The sequence below is a fragment of the Aethalodelphis obliquidens genome, unplaced genomic scaffold (genome assembly GCF_003676395.1).
Source record: "Aethalodelphis obliquidens isolate GAN/ISIS:26980383/991018 unplaced genomic scaffold, ASM367639v1 scaffold43, whole genome shotgun sequence".
NCBI classification, from domain to species: Eukaryota; Metazoa; Chordata; class Mammalia; order Artiodactyla; family Delphinidae; genus Aethalodelphis; species Aethalodelphis obliquidens.
Genome location: NW_020837987.1, coordinates 10,882,992 through 10,893,111, shown reverse-complemented (window position 1 = coordinate 10,893,111; position 10,120 = coordinate 10,882,992).

Genomic DNA, 10,120 nt, shown 5'->3' with positions numbered 1-10,120 from the left:
TCAACTGGAAGCCCACCTTGGAGTCAGTTCCTCCAACCTTTCCAGTTGTCAAGAAGCTGCTCAAAACGCAGAATAAATCCAGCCCTGCTTGGACTCACTAGAGTGGACCCTGTCGTCTGCAACTGAGAACTCTGCCTACTGCAGTAATAAAGGGGGTCGGCATTCAAGAGCACAGCCCCGGGGAACCCTCAGCACGGGCATCCACAGCTTATGTCCCAGGGCTGGAACCGGTCTGCTGCCTGTGCCTCTGCTCCCCACGTGAAGAATTAATTCTCCTGCTTCTAAATATTTTTTTTTCTTTTGGCTGCACCTCGTGGCTTATGGGATCTCAGTTCCCCAACCAGGGAGTGAACCTGGGCCACGGCGGTGAAAGTGCAAAATCCTAACCACTAGACCACCAGGGAACCCCCTTGTCCTGCTTCTTTATGTCGCTAGCTCTCAATTCAAAGTCCCAGGAGGGCAGGTCAGGTTGCCTGACTCCTGGTCATGTGTCTGTTTCCTAACTCAAGGGAGGCTGGGAAAACAAACATCTGAACTTTGAGGCTTCAGTTGGGAAGGATGTGTTCAGCCTATTCCCAAGACCCACATGGTCGGCATTTTTCCAAACACAGGAAGGGGTACCAGACAGCTAAAAATTCCAACAGATATACACCATATCTCTTATTAGTTTGGTGTAGATCTTTCTAGAGCTCTCAAAAAATGCTTACATAATCCCGTGGTTGTTTTTTTTGTTGTTATTTGTAGTTTTCTTTCCAATTAATAGTATGTTTTGGGGGATCTTTCCATATCAGTAGACTTACCTCATTATTTGTAGTGACTTTCTAATATCTCATAGTAGAAATTTACTAGCATTTATTTAATCACTCTGTTATCAGTCAACATTCAGCTTGTTTCTAATCCTTTGCAATTAAGAACAAAGCCTCAGTGAACCATCTGATACCTATACCTTTGTCCACATGTGTGACTCTTTCTGTAGGATAGACTCTCAGAAGTGGAATTTCTGGATGAAAAGGGTACACGTATTATACATTTTAATAAATACTGACATCCCAAAGATTTTATCAATTTAGTTTCTCTAACAGTGTTTGGAAGGGTCTCTTTTCCCAGTCCTGGATATAATTAATAGTTCACATTTTATTGCCCATCTTTGTGTGAACATTCATTCCTCAATATTTTTTTTTTTTTTTTTTTTTCGGTACGCGGGCCTCTCACTGTTGTGGCCTCTCCCGTCGCGGAGCACAGGCTCCGGACGCGCAGGCTCAGCGGCCATGGCTCACGGGCCCAGCCGCTCCACGGCATGTGGGATCTTCCCGGACCGTGTCCCCTGCATAAGCAGGCGGACTCTCAACCACTGCGCCACCAGGGAAGCCCTGAAGGCCATATTAATCCATCATCCTAGTTAGTAACATCGTCACACCAACATTGACTGATCAATGTAGGTCTAAATACTTCACCTACATTGAACATACTAAACATTGCATATACTGAACATGAATACATATACGTTTAATCTTTTCAGCAACCATACAGAATAGGCTTCATATTATCTCTCTTTACAGAAGAGCCAATGGACACACGGAGTGGTTAAGTAGCATGGCATGGCCAAGGTCATACAGCTGAGATGTGAACTTAGGCTGTTTGACTCCAGAAATGATTCTATTACTACCACACACTTCAGCTTCCCAATGGGTGGAAAACAAGTGCTCATCAAATTATCAAGTGGAGATAAAGCCACAAACTTGGGAATGGGGCTGGGGACAGGGATGAGGGTGTGTCACGCCCAGGTCCTGATTGTCTCTCCTTGCCCAGGTCCCGGGTCATCCCTCTCTGAAGGGGCCATCGCTGGCATTAGCATCGGGATCCTGGCTGTCATTGCTCTGGCCACAGGGCTGGGCTGTTTCCTCTACATCAGAAATGCCAGAGGGTAAACCTGGGAATGGGATGGGGGTGTGGGACCTGACTGGCAGAAGGGTTGCTGACCTTGGTGCTGAGCGGAATCCGTGGCACATGGGGAATTGAGAGGGTTTGGCACATTGCCCAAAATGTACATGGGATATAGGCAGAGCCTGTGCAGATGGGCAAGGACTAGAGGCACAGAAGAACGAGGGTCTTGGGTTTTCAGGCCCTCAAGGAGAACAACAGAGGGACCCATCTATGAGGTCACGACACCCACCTCTGAAGAGGGTCACCTTGCAGAGCCCGGTCGCAGTAAATGACTCCATAGCTGATGCCCAGGGCAGCAGTGAGGTCTGGAGAAGAGGCTGGTGCAGAGAGCCCAGGCCTCTGCCCCCAGCTTACCCCCAAGTCACTCTGCCATCATGGGCAAGCCCTGTACTCTTAGAGTCTCCGGGTCCCCATCTGGAAAATGGATGAGATTGGTTCCAACAGCCATAACACAAATACGGCAACGTGCTGCCATCCTTTTCTTCCCCACTCTCAGAAAACTTTGTGAATTGAGTGCTGTAAACTGAGAGAATCAATCACAACACTCCTCCCTGCTATACTCCAAACCAGTCTCAAAGTCCATGTCAGCACAGTGCCTCTGTCACCCTCTACTAATGGATGGGAATTGACCAAAGGCAAAATGAAACATCTTTGTCATGTCTGGCCTACGATTCTGGTATGCTGGGCTCATGAAGTGGACGTCCCCTGGAGACTCTCCAATTCAGCTCAGTTTTACAGAGAAGAAAACCAAGACCAGGGAGGATATACGATAAACCCAGGCTAAAGAAGACCCTGGTACAACTGGGGCTAAGTCTTAGACTTCTGTCCTCATCTGTGTCATCAAACAGGCTTATCTAACCCAGAACTTGATTTCCAGGACATTCCTGGGTTAAGATCACTGGAGATGTGAGGGGGAGTCCTGGGGAGAAAGGAAGGAAGGTTTCTGCCACATCCTTCCTGGGGATAGAAGTGACCTGGGCAAATTGCCCCTTCCCTCCTATCTCTTCCTAACTCCAGCCCTGGGCTGGCATTCACTTTCTCTAGACTGGTGCATGCCTATGTATGCCAATGTACCCGACACTCAAGGCCAGATCCAAGTCGAAAAGGTGGGTAATGCTCCAGAGGGATCCTTTCTGTTCCCCCGACGGTCGGGCCCTTTCCCAGCCCAGTAGGGCTGTTACAGTCCTACATCTTGGGGTTGGGTGGGGTTCAGGCATATGCCCTTGAGGATGCCCAGTGGCAGCTTGGGTCTCTCTGCATCTCCTCCTCTGCTTTCTCTGGGGATCTCAAGACCTTCCATGGCTTTTTCATCTCTTCTCCTTGTCTTCTTTCTCTTCAACATGACAATGCCTAACCTGGACCCGCTCTGGGAATCAGAAGGGATGTAACTGCCTCTGAGGCCTAAGCTATTTCCAAGAACTTCCAGGGGCGGCCTTTATCCCAAGCCCCACGACCTCGTCACTACTTTCTTTTCCCCCAGATGCTGCCACTAGACCCTCCAGAGCAGTTCTATGAGGTAGGTTTGCCAGCTTGATTTTATTAAAGAAGCCGCAAGGGAATACAGTCTGAGAATGTTATGTTTGACAAGTCTGAGAAGTCATCTTGTCTAGATCCTTCACTGAACATTGCAGGGCCAGGAATGAGGCAAAAGTGGCTCAAAGCCTCACAGGGAGCTGGGTCAGATTCTAGGACTCTGGCTCCTATACTGTGCTGCTTCCACTTCCAGTGCTTGGAATTGGATTGCAAATGAAGTGGCACTGACCTAACAAGTGATGGGGTGCAAACTAAGTTTTGGAGTAGAGATTGCAGAGGTAGCCAGGTGAGAAGGAAGAGTTCTGGGCCAGGGGTAGGGTCCTGGGTCCTAAACCTATTTCTGCTTCTGATCCTTTGTAAGAACCGGGTCAAATCTCTTTGTCTCTGGATCTCTGAAGGGTGAAAGTTGGAACTTTCCAGTTGCTGTGATTCTAAGGCAAACGGTACCTGTGGTCCCTAACTGATCTCTTTGTTCACTTCAAGAAGGAATCACCTTCCACAATCCATGGGGACTATTCTCGCGGCTCCAGGAAGCCATCGCCCAAGCTTGCGTTGCATCCCTTGGTCCCAACTCTACCAAAAGAAAACAGAGTCAAGATATGAGGTACTTTTATGCCACACTGAGTCTTTGGACAGTTGGAGAGCTGCCACTAATCTGCTTTTTCCTTCTTGCTAAAGAATCTGTAGGATAAACTATCAAGAGATTTCCTTTCAAAAATCTTTTCAATCCCATTCCACCCATTTCCATCCTATCACTTTCTGGTTCATTTCTTTCCATTCCCTTCCAATCCACTCCATTTTACTCCATCCCACATTTCCATTATATTTATTTTCACTCCATCCATTTCCTTTCTATCCATTTAACTTCATTTCCTTCTCAATTCCAGCTATTTCCTCTCCATTCCAGTTAGTTTTATTTTTCCATTCCATTCCACTCCACTCCTCCCCACTCCATGTCTTTCCATAAAATTCCTCTTATTTCCTTTTCATTTCTTTTATTCCTCTTATTTCTTCCCATTCCATTCCTTGTCATCACTTCCCACCCACCCCACTCAATGCCATTCCTTTGCATTCCATCCCACTCCACTCTGCTTTGTGTCATTGTGTTCTGTTCATCTCTTTCTTCTTTCATTCCTTTCCATTCTTTCCCACTCCTCCCTATTACATTTTATTCATTTCTATTTTTTCCTTTTAATCCCACCCCATTCATTCCTTCCACATTCCATTACTGTCTATTTTATTCCTATCACTTTCCATTTCCATACCATCACGCTATTTCATTTCCATTCTTTTCCTTCCCATCCCATTTCATTCCTGTTCTTTCTAGCCACATATTTAATCCACTCCATTCATTCTATTTCCTAGTATTCCACTCCTTTCTAGTCAGTACCCTACTTACTTCCATTTTGCATTTCCATTTGATTGGCATTTGTTTCATCCCACCACGTTCCATTTCTTCTCATTCTGTATATTTCTTTTCCATTCACTTCATTTTCTTTCCATTTCCTTCTTTCTCATCTCTTCATTTCCCCTTCCTCATCCCTTCCCTTTCCATTCAATTCTGTTTCATTGTTTTCTATTTCCTTTCATTGCACTCTCTTCCCTTCAATTTCTACTTTTTAGAAAAAATTATCTTACTGAAGTATAGTTGATTTACAATGTTGTGCTAGTTTCTGGTGTACAGCAAAGTGCTTCAGTTATACATATATATAATAGTTTGCATCTGCTAATCCCAAGCTCCCAGTCCACCCCCACCCTTCTATTTCTTGTTCATTCCTCTTTAATCCATCTCACTCTGTTGTATCACATTCCATTCTGCTCCATTACCTGTCAGATGAACCATTCTCAAAAGATGTGAATGTCTATATATCTTAGGGTTTTTTTAAATAAGAAAGACAAACCCCTTGAAAGTAGTTCGGATTAATTAAAGTGTGGATTAATTGAGAGAACAGTGGGGAATCTCAGATAACTCAGTGTCAGAAATTGCTTGTGGGCCTCATGGGGACTGGAATCAGGAAGTTTCTCTCTCTTATGGTTGCTCATTTTTGCGGATCAATGAATTTGTTCCATCGTCTTTGGTCCAGATTTAATTCCTATGCAAGCTTCCTGGTCACTACTCCTGTATAACTTCAGATTATATATGACAACATCCTCTACTACTGCTTAAAGTTTTCTAGGTTCACAGTTTTCAGAGGAGAAGCACACTTACTCCAGCCGTTGGACGGATTGTGCTGACAGTTGTCAGCTCTCCGATTAGCTGTGAACTGGTACAAACATAGCCTTCTAGGTCCCTCTCTTCATCAGGGTCTGGGGAAAGGAGTCGCATTTGTTTCCTTTTATCAGTAGAACAAAAGCTCTTCCTGGACATCTCACCCAGTGCACTTCCTCTTGTATCTCCTTGGGTCAGAATGCTGTCACATGGTATTTCTTCTTGCAAGGAAGGCTGAGAAAATGAGATGTTATCCTTCCCAGTCTCTTCAATAGAAGCAGGCAAGGGAGGAGATATGGGGAAGAGTGTCAGGTCAGCCCCCTCAGTGTCTGCTAGATTCTGAAGGGATGAGAAGGGGCAAACAATGCAAAGCGTCTGGAGTAGAACATTCTGAGTTGAGGGGCATCAGGTGAAAAGGACCTGAAGTGAATGTCTTTGTTATCTGTTGCTGTATAACAGATTACCACAGACTTAGTGGCTTAAAATAACACACATTTATTATATCACAGCTTCCGGGGTCAGGAGTCTAGGCACTGCTTAGATGGGTCTTCTGCAAGGCTGAAATAAAGGTGTTGGCCAAGTCTCAGGTCTCATCTGAGGCTTGACTGGGGAAGGATCCACGTCCAAGCTCATATGGTTATTGGAAGCATTCAGTTCCTTGCAGGCTGTCATAAAGAGGGCCTCAGTTTCTTACTGGCTCTCAGCTGGAGGCTGTGCTTTGCCAAGTAGCCCTCTCTGTAGGCAGCTCACAACATTGCATCTTGCTTCTTCAAAGCCATGACACATGTCATGCTCTTATAGAACAGAATCACATACATGTAAGCATGTACATCCTGTCACCTTTGCCGTATTCCAATGGGTAGATGCAAGTCACAGGTCTTGCGTTCAAGGGGAAGATTACGTAAGGGCATGAATACCAGAAGGTGAGTATAATGGGGGTCACCTTAGAGTCTGTCCTCCACAGTGGGGGAGCATGCGCCATTCCAGGAATGGAGAGGTGGCAGCACGACTGACATACAATGAGAAAGGAGGAAGACCTTCAGAATTTTCAAGGATGAGGGAGGAGAATGCCAGAAAGTTTGGGTTCCTACAGCAAGTAGCCCAGGAAAGCCCACCTAGAAATGGAACTTACCTTTTCTCTTTGTGTAATAGGTGCTTGTGAATCCAGAACACAACATGTACTGCCAAGTCAACCCCTTCATCTAACAGAAGCAGAGATCTTTTCCCCAGAAATCCTAGAGAAGCCATGCTTAATCACACATTCAACGACATTTATTGCGTACATATTATATGCCAGCCATTCTCTTTGTAAACCTGGTGACATTCTATTTCAATGTGTTTTTCGGGCTCTGGACCCTAGATCCCACCAAATCTTAAGCTTTTGACTCATGTTTCTTTAAAAGCAATGGAAACAAGGCAAAAGCAGCCTAGAATTAGAGGGCCAAGTTCTGATACCCAGAAGCAGGGGATGCCATAGTATTCGCTGCATCCCAAACATGGGCAAAGACTACTGATGGACACAGCAACCAAGGGAGAAGTGTGAGTCTGAGTCAGCCGGAGTAGAGCATGGGATGTATGCACGGGTCAGACGAGCAGTGTCTTTTCAAATCGTGGTAGAGGATAAGGAACAAGGAGCTATTAAGAGATGACAAGAAAAAACATAGAGTGAAGCATGGGAATGAGGCGCCTGGGGAGGCGTAGACGTGAGATGCTTAGAATCCTGAGGGACTCAAGGATGGAGATGTGAGAATGAGATTTGCTAGAGGTAAAGAGGAGTCAAGGATGACCCCCAGGTTTCTGGCCAGAGCAACTGGATGGCTGGCAGACCACTTTCTGAAGGAACAATGGGGGAGGAGCAAATTTAGGATAGAGAGGGGAAATCAAGAATTTGACTTGACATGTCAAGGATCGGTTGGAGAGTCAAGCAGGTAAACGTTCATAAAAGTCTAGACAGAGCAGGGCTTGTCACTGGGATTTGAAGTTATGGGGCTAGATGAGATCTTGTGTCGGGGGTCCCCGGGACCACCCTCAGGCTCAATGATTTGCTAAAGGATTCAGAGGACCTAGAAGTTGTCATACTCGTTGTTATGGCTTATTACAGCAAAAGGACAGAGAGTAAAATCAGCAAAGGGAAAAGGTGTAGATGAAGTGGAGTCTGGAGGAAACCATGCATAAGCTTCCAAGGGTCCTTTCTCTGTGGAGTCACGTGGGGATTCCCGCGATATGTGACAACATGTGTGAAGTGTTGCCAACCAGGAAGGCTCACCCTGAATGTAAATGTCCACGGTTTTTACAGGGGGTCAGTCACTGAAGCTCCCGACCCCCAGAAGGAAAGCAGGTGTGTTCACTATAGATGACATTGTATAACTATCTGGACAAACCGGTACAGGCACGCAAATACACTTCTACCTGATAGAACGTTATAAAAGCTCAGTTCCCGGAAGCTGACCAAGAACTAGTCCTTTGAAATAGGCCTTTTGGGGGGAATGTGCAGGGTTTGAGCAACTCAGGCCTGCTGAGTTAACCCTTGCCCCTACAGATCCCAAAGAGACTAGATAACACAGAGAAGAGTAGGGGCTGACGACCAGTAAGCACTGGTCCCTCCAACATTTATAGTTTGAGGTAGAGGATTGAGCAAAGGAAAAGGACTGTCCTTTTTTTTTTTTCCTGCCGAAGACTTCTTCCCAGCTTTCCTCCCGAATATCCTAAGGACAGGTCACAGTCTCCCTCTCCCTTATCTTTATCTTTAAAGCAAATGAACTTACAACCTCCTTGCTCTTCAATAGATGTTGAGTCCTCACCCAACTCCTTGCCAGTAGAACCTCAGTATGAAACTTGGGTCTCAGCCAATTGCCAAACAACTGAGAGAGAAATCTCTGTGTTAGTTGGGCATCTTTGTAGAAGGAGTTCCCGTTCCATGGTAGTGGCTGTTCCAAAGTCCCTATAATATTCAGGTTAGGTCAGGGATTTGGGTGCTCCTGGCAGTAAACATTACCATTTGTTCATTTTGAAAGAAAAAAAAAAAGACCAAACAAAAGACAAAGTCAGTTTTAAGTTATAAATTACTAATGCTTTAATGTCTGAATATCTTGAAGTAAACACACACACACAAACAAGTGAACAGAAAAGAAGGAAGATGAGCTAACACTCAAAGCACCCCATCGTGATTTTGTCCTATTTGTATTGAATCTGTAGATCATTCTGCAAAATTTGACACCTTTACAACACAACCATTGTAATGTGGCATCTGTACATCTTTTATCTCTCTCAGTAGGGTTCTGAAGGTTTCTTCTAATGTCTCTATACACCTTACTAAATTTATTTGTAAGACTTTTTTTTTGCTTCTATTATGAATAAATGTGAACCTTTCTCTGTCTTGTTTGCAAACTTAGCATTGCTTGTGTAGAGGAAAGATATTGATGTGTAGGCAAGGGGCAAAATAATGTAAAAGTTAAGAGCATGGACTCCAGAGTCAGACTTCCTGAACTCAAATACCAGCTCTGCCCTTACAATACAATCAAAGGTAATGTACTTAATATTATTGGGCTTCAGTTTCATCTTCTGTAAAAGGGAATATCTGGTTTAAAATACTGTTAAGGAAGAGATGAAAGTATTATCTGTAGATGACTGTCTCACTAAAGAAGCCAGGAGAATCAAATGGAATACTGTAAGAATTCGTAACATTTCAGTAGGTTAACCAGATACAAAATAAATATTGTTTTTAAGAAATCAACCACAATAACCAATTATAAGAAACTTTGGGGTAGAGATTACATTTCAAACAGCAATAATTTTTTGTTGTTAAAAGTCAGATTCACGTGAGGAAAACTACAGGAGTTCTTTGACAGCGTTAAAAGAAAAAGCTTAAAAATACCCTGTTTTCATATAGCAGGGCTCCAGTTTTTAGCCTCCTCCCTGATGGGGTGGAAAGAACCATCACAATTTCCTCACAGGGTGATTGTGCTGGTTAACGCGATGATAAGATGTTAAAGTGTTTAATGGGGGGCCAGGAACCTTTATTCAAAACAAAATATTTGTTGAGCAGCTATTATGTGCCAGATATCTTAGGTGCTGGGGATACAGCAGTGATCAAAATAGATATAAATCCTTTCCCTTATGGAGCGCACGGTCTCGTGGTGAAGGCAGATAGACAACAGACCAAAAACAAAACAAAACCACCAACAACAAAACACCTAAAATATATTCTACGTTAGTGAAAAGTCCTTTAGGGAAAAAGTAACGGTGCGGGGAGGAGGGAGTACGTGGGGAGTGCAGAGTGGGTTTGCAAGTTTACAGTGGTTGGTGGGGGAAATGCCTCAAGGGGTGACATTCGCCTAACGACCAGACGGTGGGGGAATCCTCAGAGGAAGAGCTTGCCAGGCAGCATGGCTAAGGTCCTGAAGTGGGAGCCTGCTGGAGTTGTTGGAGAAAGTG